This window comes from Melanerpes formicivorus, unplaced genomic scaffold (genome assembly GCF_026170545.1).
Source record: "Melanerpes formicivorus ecotype bairdi unplaced genomic scaffold, bMelFor1.0.p_v2 SCAF_207, whole genome shotgun sequence".
NCBI lineage: Eukaryota > Metazoa > Chordata > Aves > Piciformes > Picidae > Melanerpes > Melanerpes formicivorus.
The window spans coordinates 62,852-78,090 of NW_027142559.1; positions in this window are offsets into that span (position 1 = coordinate 62,852).

Consider the following 15,239-nt stretch of genomic DNA (forward strand, 5'->3'; position numbering starts at 1 on the left):
CTGTTCAGTCTGGAGAAGAGAAGGTTCCAAGGAGAACTTATTGTGGCCTTCCAGTATCTTAGGGGGGCCTAAAAGAAAGCTGGTGAGGGACTTTTGAGGGTGTCAGGTAGTGACAGAACTTGGAGGAATGGAAAAAAATACCAAACAGACTAGAAATGGGTAGATTCAGATTGGATGTTAGGAAGAAGTTCTTCCCCATGAGGGTGGTGAGACACTGGAACAGGTTGCCCAGGGAGGTGGTGGAAGCCCCATCCCTGGAGGTGTTTAAGGCCAGGCTGGATGTGGCTCTGAGCAAGCTGATGTAGTGTGAGGTGTCCCAGCCCATGGCAGGGGGGTTGGAACTGGATGCTCCTTGAGGTCCTTTCCAACCCAAACAATTCAATGATTCTATGATTTCTCCAGCAAGACATCAGTGCAACAAGACTGCTAGCAGGCAGGATCTAAGAGGGACTGAAACATCTTCTGAAATGTGATCTTCACTCTAACCAGTAAAGCAATAGCTCCAATTATCTTACTAACTTCTCACCAAGGCTCTTTGAGTTCTCAAAAATATCCTTATAGGAAATCTGGAAAATATGCACAATGTGCAATGCACAGCATGTGCAATTTGCACCTGAAAAGCATCAATGCTGCCACTAAAGGGTTATCTCCTTTCCAAAAGGCACTGTAAGGCTTTATACTTGACCAAGTTATTTTTACAGTTGAGTAATATTTATTGGAAACCAGTCCTGAACTCAACCGCTCACTTTTAGCTCCTTCATAGTCAAAGCTGTCCATGGAGGGCTATTAGCACCTTCTGCCTGGGCAACATTATTGGTAGGAAGAGCAGTGGAAAGTACAGATTAAAAAGCGACCAATTTTCTGAATAGTTTTCTCAGCTTACTGTCTGTGGATGAGATCCATCTTAGAATAACAGAAATAATTGCATTTGGAGCAGGTAAAAAAAAAAATTCACAGAAAGAGTGGCCAGGCATTGGAATGTGCTGCCCAGGGAGGTGGTTGAGTCACCAACCCTGGATATGTTTAATGGTTGGATGTGTTTAAAGGTCGTTTGGATGTGGTGCTTGGGGATATGGTTTAGGGGTGAACCCATAGAGCAGGGTTATAGAATCATAGAATCATAGAATCAATGAGGTTGGAAAAGACCTCAAAGATCATCAAGTCCAACCTGTCACCCAACACCTCATGACTACTAAACCATGGCTTCAAGTGCCACATCCAATCCCTTTTTGAACACCTCCAGGGATGGTAACTCCACCACCTCCCTGGGCAGCACATTCCAATGGTTAACAACTCTCTCTGTGAAGAACTTTCTTCTCACCTCGAGCCTAAACCTTCCCTGGCACAGCTTGAGACTGTGTCCTCTTGTTCTGGTGCTGGTTGCCTGGGAGAAAAGAGCAACCCCCACCTGGCTACAACCTCCCTTCAGGTAGTTGTAGACAGCAAGAAGGTCTCCCCTGAGCCTCCTCTTCTCCAGGCTAACCAATCCCAGCTTCCTCAGCCTCTCCTCATAGGGCTGTGCTCGTGGCCTATCCCCAGCCTTGTTGCCTTTCTCTTGACATGTTCAAGTCTCTTAATGTCCTTCTTAAACTGAGGGGCCCAGAACTGGACACAGGACTCAAGGTGTGACCTAACCAGTGCTGAGTACAGGGACAGAATGACTTCCCTGCTCCTGCTGGCCACACTATTCCTGATGCAGGCCAGGCATATCCAAATCCCAAACTGGATGCCTTCCAGAGTTTAGCCGCTTGCCCAACCCTCCAAGCTTTTGTGCAGAATCAGTGGGACTTGGTGATCCTGAGGGTCTTTCCCAACCTGAATGTTTCTGTGATTCTGTGATTTTGAGATGCATCTTTCCCCTCCCTTTCACCTTCCTCAGAAAGATAACACAAGCAAAACACATGGGAAAAGGAAGAAAAAAACCCCAAACAGGCACTGTGCTTATTGCAAGGAAATCAGTTTATGCATGACTTGAAATCAGAGCAGAGTTTCACTTCATTCTGTCTTGTGTTGTTGTGTTTCATATTTCATGCTTTGGTTAACACTTATTTAGTCTATTCCTAAAGGCTGTGACAGGTTGTCCTGAAAGTTTTTAGACTTGCTGAGCATATACTCTCCACAGAGCATGTCAGAATGAAAGGTACAAAGAATTCATTCATTCTGAGGGAAAAAAAATAAATTAGTATTTTAAAGACCCATTGTAACATGAAAGTCATCAACAGAGAAGTTATCAACAACTCTGAAGAAAACAAAACTGGTTTGTGTGCAATTTCTTTTCTACAATGCAAAAAAAATAATCATAGAATCATGGGATCGTTAGGGTTGGATGAGACTTCAAGAAGCATCCAGTTCCAACCCCCCTGCCATGGGCAGGGACACCTCACACTACATCAGCTTGCTCAGAGCCACATCCAGCCTGGCCTTAAAAACCTCCAGGGATGAGGCTTCTACCTCCTCCCAGGGCAACCTGTTCCAGTGTCTCACCACCCTCATGGGGAAGAACTTCTTCCTAACATCCAATCTGAATCTACCCATTTCTAGGTTTTTTTCCATCCCCCCTAGCCCTGACACCCTAAAAAGTCCCTCCCCAGATTTCTTGTAGGCCGCCTTCTGATCCTGGAAGGCCACAAGAAGGTGTCCTCAGAGCCTTCTCTCCTCCAGACTGAACTACCCCAACTCTCTCAGTCTGTCCTCATAAGAGAGGTGCTTCAGCCCTCTGATCATCCTTGTGGCCCTTCTCTGGACACGTTCCAGCACATCCAGATCCTTCTTGTAATAGGGGCTCCAAAACTGGATGCAGTACTCCAGGTGGGGTCTCACCAGAGTGGAGTAGAGGGAGAGAATCACCTCCCTTGACCTGGTGCCCACACTTCTCTTCATTCAGCCTAGGATACAATTTGCCTTCTGGGCTGCAAGAACTGCCAGTGGAAGATTTGGTTCTTCTCTTGAATTCAGATGAAATAAAAAGTGAGTGTTGCTTTTCCCCTCAAATTCCCCTCTTCTGCCAAGACTAATTTGAGTCATTTTCTGGGGCTTTGTAAAGGCTTTTTCTTCTTCCTAGTCACGTCTCTGTGGGGGAGGAAGATATAACCAACACACAAGGGTCAGACCTGTGTTTGTCAGCTTGTGCTTTGGCTTCATCTTACACTGACCAGATCCAATTATACTGGATGAATCTCTGCATTCATTGGATTTCAGGTGTAGCCCCTGCATCTGTCTGGCCACTTTGTGTGCTGCTAGCAATGTGGGGTTTGTAGTTAAAACCCAAGAAAAAGAAGGAGCAGGGAGAAGGCTGGCATTTGTTACACCAGGGATCCCCACTGCTCACTCGAGCTGACATTGAGCACACTCATCCCTGGCCTCTCTTGCTTGCCTTTGCGGTTGAGGAAATTCAATCCACTGCCATGTCATTGTTGTAATAATCTTCAGCTCCTGGACACCAGTTCAGGTATGACAGTCACACAAAACCAGTGTCACACTCATCTCAGGCAGGCTGTGCTTCAGCAGTACATCTTCATTGCCTGTGGCTGCCATGCTGACTTCCAGTCATTATTCCCCTTTGAGGCAGTTTGGGAGCAGACAGTGTGAGGAAGTCAAGCTGGCCATGGCATTCCTTCCTACTACAGCTTTTCTAGAACTGGCTTTTTTTTTTCTTGCTTTTTTTTCCTTACTTTTTTTTTTTTTTCCTTTGTTCCTCCAGAGCAAAAATCCTCACTTATGCTAGCAGCTACAGCTTCCTTCTGTGCTCTGATGTTGGCCATGAACAAAACATGGGGTCTCCTTCACATATGTCCCCATAGCTCATCTGCATCTCCCTGAAAGCTGCCTCCTCTTTTCCAACAAAGATAGGTTTGCCAACACAGTCAGGTTTTTGAGAGATTTCTGCCCCAGGTAGTTTTCCTGTGTTCTGTTTATTGCACTTGGTTCTTCCATGAAAGCAAACATTTCCACAGTCCTTTGGCCATGAGGATGATCAGAGGGCTGGAGCACCTCTCCTATGAGGACAGACTGAAGGAGTTGGGGCTGTTCAGTCTGGAGAAGAGAAGGCTCCCAGGTGACCTAATTGTGGCCTTCCAGGATCTGAAGGGGGCCTACAAGAAGGCTGGGGAGGGACTTCTCAGGATATCAGGTAGTGATAGGACTAGGGGGAATGGAATGAAGCTGGAGGTGGGGAGATTTAGACTGAACGTGGGGAAGAAGTTCTTCCCCATGAGAGTGGTGAAGCCCTGGAATGGGTTGTCCAGGGAGGTGGTTGAGGTCCCATTCCTGAAGGTGTTTAAGCCCAGGCTGGATGAGGCTCTGGCCAGCCTGATCAAGTGTGAGGTGTCCCTGCCCATGGCAGAGGGGTTGGAACTAGATGATCTTTGTGGTCCTTCCAACCCTGACTGATTCTATGATTCTATGACTCTCATGCATTTTTTATTACCTTTTCTCATGCACAGCTTATCACTCCTGGATTCTCCACAGGACCTTGGTTTCCTGCAGTCCCTTCTCAGCTTTTACCAAGGTTTGTTCTATTAGTGGTTCAGAAAAGGTGTAATTGGGATAAATTAAATTTCTTATAAAATACAGGCCTGCGCTGTGGTTTGTTGCCTTTTTTATTCTCTGCCTTTTATATGCTGGATGCATTGTTGGTTTATGAACTTTTCTACACAGCGCCTATGTCTTTTCAGACACGTCAAGAATAACTCAGGGTAGTTCAGCCTGACGTCACAGCTCTCCTGTCCAGCTGAGGTCCCCTCCAGCCAGTGCTGCCAAGGGGGAGGGATGCTCACTAATAACATCTCAGCTGCAAGTCAGCGGACTGGAGGCAGCCAGTCCTGATTTACTTTGAGAAGAAATGGGTCATAGAGGAGTTTCACTGCTGAAGTCTTAAGAAGCACAGCTGGCACCCTGTGGCCTGCCAAGTCTGGTGGATTGGCATGTGAATATTTCATATATGTGATGCAACTGAGTTTGCACTGCCCCAGAGTCTAACAGAAACACGGGGATGCTACCATTGCATTAGGTACTTTTGAGATGGAGTTTCTGCTGAGGCTTTGCCCTGCACAGCTCTCCTATGTTAACTTGGTGCTTTAATCTCGTCTAAGATCAGGGCTGAGAAGTGCAAAGGTCTGTGCAAACGAAGAGCAGAAGAGGAGGAAAATATTCCTGTAGATTTCAGAAGCAACTGGCACAGAAGCAGCAAGCACAGAAACGAGACCTTCGTTTGGGGTTTTGGACAAAACTGGAGCTGACTGACAGCTGCACTGGCCACATGCAGCTTTCCCCTCTGCCTATCCATGCTTGGATGTGTTTGACCCTCCATCAGGTTAGTTCTCAACCTATGGGACAGGGATCAAAAGGAACACAGCTATGAAACCACTAGCTTTTCAAACCCAAAACCAAATCGTACACATATGCCTCACTCCTCATACACCTGCACTAACAAACAAGAAAGGAAACAACCACCAAACTTTCCTTAGTTTTGCTTAATTTTTTCTGGGTTATAAGGTCAAACAATTACAGAAGTGCTGAGGTGGTCATTTCTCAAAAAGGTTATGTAGTTCTCTAGATAAAGTCTTACTCCACAAACCCATCCTCTGCTCAAATTTGCATAAACTTATTAGCTGACTATGTATGACCATGAAAGATGTAAGTTAAAGGAAGAAAGGTATTCAGCAGTGTGAATAGTAGCAAACACACACTAAGAGATAACATCCCATTAAGACCTGGTTAGGTGATGCTGACTTGTTTCTGGGTCTGCATTTTTTCAATCATCTCTCATACCCATGAACTGAAACAGTGATTAATGTTAAGTGGACTACTGTTGGTGGTGATTTCAAAACAGAGTTCCTTTGCCCAGATTTCCCAGCTCCTTTCTGTTTGCTTTCTGCAGACACTAGAGCAATGGAGCCTGGCTTACGTGAACACCCATGGAAAGCCCAATCGAAGTCTGCACGCTTGAAGTGCAGCAGAAGTGCTGGACTGAGATGACAAAGCTCTACCAGAGTCTCAAGCTTAAGTTGCCTAATGAGGGACAAAAATTCTTTATCCACCACTGCTGTGACCATTTCTCTGCATTCTGTGCTCTGCAATTAGCACCCTTAAAAAGGACACTGCTTAAAACAGTGGGGGGGGGGGGGGGGGGGGGAGGCTCAGTTTCTTGGGAAATTTTTCTAGAGCCCAGACACACAGGTAAGTAAATGAGGTTTGGGCTGTGCCATTGGCAACCTGGCCTGGGGATGCAGGTGCTGTTTTTTCAAGTGAATGTAATTAAAATATTTCATTTCAACTCTACAACATTGACAGCAGAGACTGCAGTACAACCACATTTCCAGACTGCAGCTCTGAGGAAAACCTCTCCAGCAGGGTAAAATTTATATTAGCAACCCAAAGCTCTCCCCCAGACACAAGATTTGCATTCCTGCAGATGCAGGAAAAAAAAACCCACACCACCAAACCAGGCCTGTGTGATACCACTGATGATGAACTCAGCCCTCTTTCAAACAGGCAGATTGAAATACTTGCAGCAGACCCTTCACAGTCTATCCGACCTGGGAGGAAAGAAGAAAGATAATAAATTGGCCAAGCACATTTGAATTACAAATAAATTAGAAGAAGCTACAATCAAGGTACTGACATTTGGTGAGGAGAAAAAAAAAAGAGAAAGAGAAGAAGAAAAAAAGAAGAACAAAAGAAAGCTTTTGTGTGGGTAAATTATCTGCTGGAAAAATTATTTACTCAGCTTGGCTGTGAAGAGCTCTCTGCTTAGGCCAGAGAGAAACAGGTACTTTATTTACTGGTTCAGCCTTCTGGTCCTGAGAATCAATCTTTGACCACTGTAAAAACACTGCTGCCTTTTCAAGTGCAATTTATTCAATAAGATTTTTATTGTTTATATATTTATTTATTTTTCTTTTCAGGATGCTGCAGAGATTCCTGATTTTCATTGGTCTTTGTCCGGTGATGTGAAATAAGATTTCCATATTGTCCATTTCATTGCTAATTTCTCAATATATTCATCTATTCATTTGGGATATGGGATTTGTGAAGGACTCTGCTGACTCTCAGGCACTGCTGTTAAAAATGGAGATAAACCTGCTGAAGATAATTTACCTCTGTTCCTGTATAACAGGTAATATTAAAACTAATGGCATATGAGAGGAGATGGGTTTCTTTTCACCTTGAGTGCTTCATAATATTTGTGAAGAGCAGTGGTCCTTGGACAGGGAACAGGAACCCCTGGCTCCTGCTCTGCATTGTGCTGCCAAAATGCTCAGCCTCTGCTTGAGGTGTTGGAAGAGGTCCTGCTGATTTGGGGCAAACCACACTCCCCTCCTCAGCTCATCCTTTTTTTTCTCATAAGAATAGAATAGAATAGAATAGAATAGAATAGAATAGAATAGAATAGAATAGACCAGACCAGACCAGACCAGACCAGGTTGGAAGAGACCTTCAGGATCATCACGTCCAACCTATCATCCAACACCACCTAATCAACTAAACCATGCAACCAAGCACCCTATCAAGTCTCCTCCTGAACACCTCCAGTGATGGTGACTCCACCACCTCCCCAGGCAGCCCATTCCAATGGGCAATCACTCTCTCTGTGTAGAATTTCTTCCTAACCTCCAGCCTAAACCTCCCCTGGTGCAGCTTGAGACTGTCTCTTCTTGTTCTGGCGCTGGTTGCCTGGGAGAAGAGACCAACCTCTGCCTGTCTACAACCTCCCTTAAGGTAGTTGTAGAGAGCAATAAGGTCACCCCTGAGTCTCCTCTTCTCCAGGCTAAGCAAGCTCAGCTCCCTCAGTCTCTCCTCATAGGGCTTATGCTCCAAACCTCTCACCAACTTTGTTGTCCTTCTCTGGACATGTTCACATCCTTCCTAAACTGAGGGGCCCAGAACTGGACACAGTACTCAAGGTGTGGCCTAACCAGTACTGTGTACAGGGGCAGAATGACCTCCCTGCTGCTGCTGGCCACACTGTTCCTGATGCAGGCCAGGATGCCATTGGCCCTCTTGACCGCCTGGGCACACTGCAGGCTCATGTTCAGCCTACCATCAACCAGCACCCCCAGGTCCCTCTCTGCCTGGCTGCTCTCAGCCACTCTGACCCCAGCCTGTAGCACTGCATGGGGTTGTTGTGGCCAATGTGCAGGACCCGGCACTTGGATGTGTTAAATCTCATGCCGTTGGACTCTGCCCATCTGTCCAGCCTGTCGAGGTCCCTCTGCAGAGCCTCTCTACCCTCCAGCAGATCAACTCCTGCCCCCAGCTTGGTGTCGTCAGCAAATTTACTGATGATGGACTCAATGCCCTCATCCAGATCATCAATAAAGATGTTAAAGAGGATGGGGCCCAGCACTGATCCTTGGGGCACATCACTAGTGACTGGCTGCCAGCTGGATGTGGCACCATTCACCTCCACTCTCTGGGCTTGGCCATCCAGCCAGTTCCTAACCCAACACAGTGTGCTCCCATCCAAGCCAGGGGCTGACAGCTTGGCCAGGATTCTGCTGTGGGGGACAGTGTCAAAGGCCTTGCTGAAGTCCAGGTAGACTACATCCACAGCCTTCCCCACATCTACCAGACGGGTCACCTGATCATAGAAGATCAGGTTGGTCAGGCAGGACCTGCCCCTCCCAAATCCAGATCTTGTTTAATGCACACAAGGCATGTGTGCCTCGCCATCCAGCCCAGGTAGCAGCAATTCTCCTGAAGTGGGGTAAGGCACAGCATAAAGCCTGGATCTGGAATAACACCACTCCAAAAGTGTTCCTTGCAACACAGACACAGGCAGAGTAGTGTGTTTTATACCTCCTGTATATTTATCTTCCTACCTTATATACACTTTGGGTTGCCACTGGGTTATTTTTAGGTCATTTCAGGAATATGTATTCCTGCAAGAGATATTTCTGGGAGCTCTGCCAAATTGGAAACTGTAGTAGTCTATAAATCCCTCGCAAGGATGTATACCAAAGAGCCACTGCCAGTCTTTACCTCACAGCTCCCAGGGAGAAAGCACATAAGTCTGCAGGAAAAAAAGGAGTGTAAAACAACTGCCCCTGCAAGGCTCTGGAAAAGCCAGATGCCCAGCAGAGATTCAGGCACACACCCCTGCTGGAAGCAGCATACATGCCCCCATCACCCAGACAGGGAGTTATTCATGCACTGGATTGTGCAAAGCTTCTTGATAAGCAGACCCTGCAATGACTGCTGTAACTCCAGATGATGCAGCTTGCAGGGTTTAGAAATTCCTTGTCTTAGAAATGTTGGCCTGGATTTGGAGTCCTGGAATTTAATCTGGGAACATCTTTCCATCTGTCAAAAATGCATCATAAGCTAACCAGCAGATTTGAGTTTCTCTGGGCTTGGAAGTGCTTGCAAGGGTTTGATACTAGAAAACAATGGATCCCAGGCACTGCTGGGGCAGGGCAGAAGTGTGGCCCTGAACACAGAAATTAATCAAGTCGCTTCCAGTCAATTTGCCTTTTTTCAGGGTTTGGATTGTTCTGTACTTGGTGTAGCAGGGCATGGTGCTTTGAAATATGGCCAAAGCTGAAAAGCACAGTTGCTTCTCTTTCCTAAGCACTGGTAGTGCTCTAGAACTAACAAAAATTAACTAAATCCCTTTTTTGCAGCACCACCTTTTCCCAATTTGGATGTCAAGATTTTGCTGTATAGATCTTAATCATGTTTACAAGCCACGATGCTGTCAGCATTTCAGGGAGAATTTCTATTCTCTAACACTGACTTTTTCCTTCACCACGAAAAAAAAAGAAAAGTATGGATCAGCTAAATTCTGCTGTACCTAGGGGACGAACTTTCCACAAAAGAAGTCGATAGGGGAAAAGAATTTAAATGCTAAATTAACCCCCCTCGGGCAAAAAGCAACGTTTTAGCCTAATGCTTCCTCAACATCCAGGACAAATTTTGCTAAGAGAGAGCTTTAGAACGAATCTGTGTCAAAGCAGATCTGTTATCTGCTAGATAAGTAATGGGCTTCATCAGTCATTTCTATCCATGGGAAGGGGGCAAAAGAGGGAAGAGGAACGTGAGCCTGTTGGAAGGCTGTCTGTTGGAAGGCTGTCTGTTGGAAGCATTAACCAGACAGTGAGATTGCGTGTCTGCATGCAGAGTTGAAAAGACACAGATCATCAGATACCAGCACATGCCTTTGAAAATGGGTCATAAACACTAGAGGAAAGGATACAAGGACAAAGGGAGCAGCAGAGCTTTAAACTGCAGAGGTTATTTAAGTGTGTGTGTGTGTGTGCGCGTGTGACTGTGTGTGCCTGCATATGTGATAAACAAGCAGGATAAAGAACTCCAATCTGTCAAACAACAATACTGAGTTAAAGGCTTGTTTATAAAAATATTGCTCAACACTCTTCTGCCTCCCCCCTTGAAGCTGAGCTGGGAGCTATATTAGAACCCACTGCACAGCAGTATCGAAAATACATGGGGGAGATGAGGAGGCACGGAGCAATGGGAGCTGTACTAGATGATGTGTCCTCTCTTTCCATAGCAGTAGCTTGATCCGTTTCCAGGTGCTGGAAAGCTTTGTGAGAGTGTCAGCAGCATCTGGGATAATGAACTCTCCCTCAATCAGGCCCATGGCCTATGGCCTGGTTTAGGAGTCTACTGAGGTCGGGGACAACAAGGCAGTTTGGATGCTGTCATGACTTGGTTAGAAAGTAACCCTGCTTCATGTTTCAGCACACGAGAATTGTACATTAGGAAGTGATACCTCCCTAATGAAATGGCATGGTTTGAACCCTGGTCCTCATCCTTGCACAGATCACCAGCAGCTTCAAGGCAGAAAGTGATCTAATAAAAAACTCTCAGTGGTATACAGGTATTTTTGGCGGTTGCTCCTTCCCCTGCTCATCTCACACACTCATAAAAGAGTTTAAACTAGGAATGACTTCAATAACACATCTTTAGGAAACAAAGTGAAGTAACTGGAATTTAAGGAGCTGGTGAACTATGGAAGCAGTTGTCTATAGTAGAATCATAGAATCGTTAGGGTTGGAAGGGACTTCAAGGATCATCCAGTTCAAACCCCACAGCCATGGACAGGGATACCTCACACTACATCAGGTTGCTCACATCTGCATCCAGCCTGGCCTTAACAACCTCCAGGGATGAGGCTTCTAACTTCTCCCTGGGCAACCTGTTCCAGTGCCTCACCACCCTCATGGGGAAGAATTTCTTCCTAACATCCAATCTGAATCTACCCATGTCTATATTTTTTCCATCCCCCCTAGTCCTATCACTCCCTGACACCCTCAAAAGTCCCTCCCCAGATTTCTTGTAGGCCCCCTTCAGATCCTGGAAGGCCACAATAAGGTCTCCTCAGAGCCTTCTTTACTCCAGACTGAATAGTTCCAACTGTCTCAGTCTGTCCTCATAGGAGAGAGGCTCCAGCCCTCTGAGCATCCTTGTTGCCCTTCGCTGGACATGCTCCGAGGCTTTATTTATAGGGCTTTATTCCTCTTCTGACTCAGGGGCAGCAAATGTGAATCTGGTAAGAAAAAATGAGTGTTTGTTCATATTGCATAAAGCCAGAATATGAGATGTGCAAATATCATGTGAAAATCTAATGCAATGTGACCTATCAGAACAACAGCACGCTCAAACCCCAGCAGAAGTAAAGATATCTGACAGTTTGAATTAATTGAAAATTTGGAGTATTTCTGAGCCATTGTTTAGTGCTGTCTTTAGCAGAAATATTGCTGTTCCCCTCCAAAATATGTAAGCATGTGTCATGGCTGGAAGTTAAACAACGTGCACTTAATGTTCAGGCATCCTCTCCGTGGAGGGAAAGAGCGGTCCTGTGAAAGACCTCCCACATGCTCCAGGAATGCAGCCTTGAGCACCTAGCATCTTAAAGGGAAAACTATTTTACAGTTTGAAAGGTATATGGAGCCTCCCAAGCACATGTACACACATATTCCAAAATCTCCTATGTGTTCACCTCTGAACAGACTGCCTTACTAATACTAATACTAATACTAATACTAATACTAATACTAATACTAATACTAATACTAATACTAATACTAATACTAATATGTGTCCAGAGAAGGGCAACAAAGCTGGTGAGGGGTCTGGAGCACAAGCCCTATGAGGAGAGGCTGAGGGAACTGGGATTGGTTAGCCTGGAGAAAAGGAGGCTCAGTGGAGACCTTATTGCTGTCTACAGCTACCTGAAGGGAGGTTGTAGCCAGGCAGGGGCTGGTCTCTTCTCACAGGCAACTAGCAACAGAACAAGAGGACACAGTCTCAAGCTGTGCAAGGGCAAGTTTAGGCTTGATCTTAGGAAGAAGTTCTTCCCAGAAAGAGAGACTGGCCATTGGAATGGGCTGCCTGAGGAGATGGTGGGGTTGGCATCCCTGGAGGTGTTTAAGAAGAGACTAATGAGGCACTTAGTGCCATGGTCTGGTTGATTAGATAGGGTAGGGTGATCAGTTGGACATGATGATCTTGGAGATCTCTTCCAACCTGGTTGATCCTGTGATTCTGTAATCCACCAAACCCAGGATATCTTGTAGGCTGTAAGCTCAGCCTCAGCATAGTTGCTCATTTGGCTTCCTGAAAGGATGATCCCATAACAACACAACTCCATAGTGGCGCAGTCTCTTTTCTAGCTGTGGCCTCTTCCTCTCCAATGCATCCATACAACAAAGTGCAAAAGATTTGCTCAAGTTTTTGGGGCACTGGATTTACATGATTCCTGAAAGAAAGAGAGGAAGGCTTTCTTTGTGGAAAAGGGAACACAATGAAAAATCAGAAGGCAACAATAGTTTGATTTGTGCTTTTATTTTTCCTTTTCCCTTCTCTGTGCAACCCTGAATGTAGGAAGAGGCATTGGTCTCATGGAATATGACAGCATATCCCAGTTGAGCAACACCTATAGAGGGCATCCACTGAAAACATGGAAGCTTCTGGCAGCCAAGGAGGAGGACAGTTGGGGAGGTGAAGGAGTATGGTGCCTCAGGGTGAAATGACACCCAGGGAGAACAGTAGCTCTGACACAATCTGCCAGCATTTGCACAAATACAATAAAGCTTTCATGTCCCCTCCACTCCCAGGCCTGTGATACAGCCCCAAGGCAGCTCTATGAGTATCAGTTTTCTGTAGATCATTCAGTAGATGTAAAACACAGCAAGCTGTGCCCATGGCAGGCCGTTTGGGATAGCTGCAGTCCAGGCCCTCCATGAGGCAACCACAGAGGGACTCTAGAGCTTCTGTATGTTTTGCCAGGTAAACATGATAGTCCTCAAATGCAGCAGGATCACTGCAAAGCTACCACACATGAGATCCAGGATTCATGCACACTTCAGGCATTGCAAGTGATGTTTTCCTAGCAGATGGACTTAAGCACCACATTGAAAGCTACTTTAGCGGTGAGTGACATAGGGAGGTTACAGAGCTACAGAAGAGCATCAGACTACTATTTTCATTGCTGAGTGCAGTTGTCCTAGTTTCAAGAGGCAAGGCTGGTGAAATTATTGCTATATTAATAACCTTCATACTATCCTTTTGGGGGGCGTTGTTTGTTTGTTTTGAGGGTTTTTTTCTTTGGTTTTTTTTTTTTTTTGGTGGATCCCTCTTGCATGTTCCTTTAAAACCCATGAGATCATCTGCTGCCTAGTAACAGAAAGCAGTTTATTTTGGAGGAGGAAGAGGAACTGACAGATTTTTGTTCCTGTGAACTGTATAAGAAATTTAACAAACCAGATACAGATGGATCAATACAGGCTGTTCTGTATTTATTATCCCTTGTCTTCCTCACTTTATTTTTATGACCACTAAAGATGCTATCATTGATATACAATTTTTGACTGTCTCTGTATAATGCATACAAAGGACAATGCTTCCATTGATATTCATGTAAAATGCTGGAGTATTGAACAGCCTAAAGAAGTGGTGCAGCCTGCCTTTCATTTCCACAGCACTAGGTTTAGCCAGGGATGGATCTCTAGTGAGCAGAATTTCTTTTACACTCCAGGATTTTGATCTTTGCTCCATTTCTGCACTTTCAAGCATGTTTGAGTTTTCCTTTAGGTGGGATTTTATCTGGCAAGCCCTTGGGCTCTCTGCCTCAATAAAATCATTCCCTTTAGGCTTGTGAAGATCAAGAAACACAGTGGTGCATGGCTCCAGTGTTTTGATGATGCAATATCAATTAAAACTCACTAGTCACTATAGGTGAGGGGGAGTCATGCTCCAAACCGTGACATCTTGTCACTAGTAAACAACGGATGTCACGAGTGAGCCTGAAGATAGGCATGGCTTATAGAATCATAGAATTGTTGAAGTTGGAAAGGACCTCAAGGAGCATCTAGTTCCAACCCCCCTACCATGGTCAGGGACACCTCACACTACATCAGGTTGCTCAGTGCTACATCCAGCCTGGCCTTAAAAACCTTCAGGGATGGGGGATGAATCAAGAAAAAGGCTGCAAAGACCAATTTCTGCCACATGACCTGGTGCCTCTGATAAATCCCCTGCTTACACCTCCAGCTTCCAGCAACTGGGAGGAACTGGACCATATAATTTAATGGACTTTGTGGGATTCATCCTCCCTTAATTTATCCAATCCCTTTCTGATACAGAATTTATACTGTCATCCCCTGGAGGTGGTGTCATCTTGGGCTGTGTACTCCTCTGCACCCAGATTTATGTCAACTGCTAGTTGAAAACTCCCCATTAACCCTTTACATTCTAAGTGTCAACTACTTGATCATGTTTTGATTTTGGTAGAGCCCATCTCTCCCAGGCTGATTCCTACAAGAATTTCCCAAGTTATTTAAAAAAATAAACCCCAAGTTTCTCCCTCAGCTCCTCACAGGTGTCTGCATTTCTGCACTTCCCTCTGCAGGAGGCATCTCACAGAACATCATCATGGAGTCTGCCGCCTTTTCATTTACCCACAGATCTTCCCTAGTGCTCTCGAAGTGATTATCTAGATACCATCATGTGGACAGTGCTGAAATCCCTAGAGCTATTAGAAACCTTGTTTGGCCACCCTGGGCTCAGGAGATAGCTTGTTCTGGGGGTACATGAACTGTCTGCAGGACGCGTAACTTATACTGCACTTTCGCAAGGTCACAGGGCTTTTTCAGGTGATGCACAGTGCAATACTCTCAAACCATCTTCTCAGACAGATTTTTCCTGAACATTGCTTCACTAACAGCCATTTTGCTTTTCTAGGACTTACTTATTTGAATTATTTTTTTATCCACAGT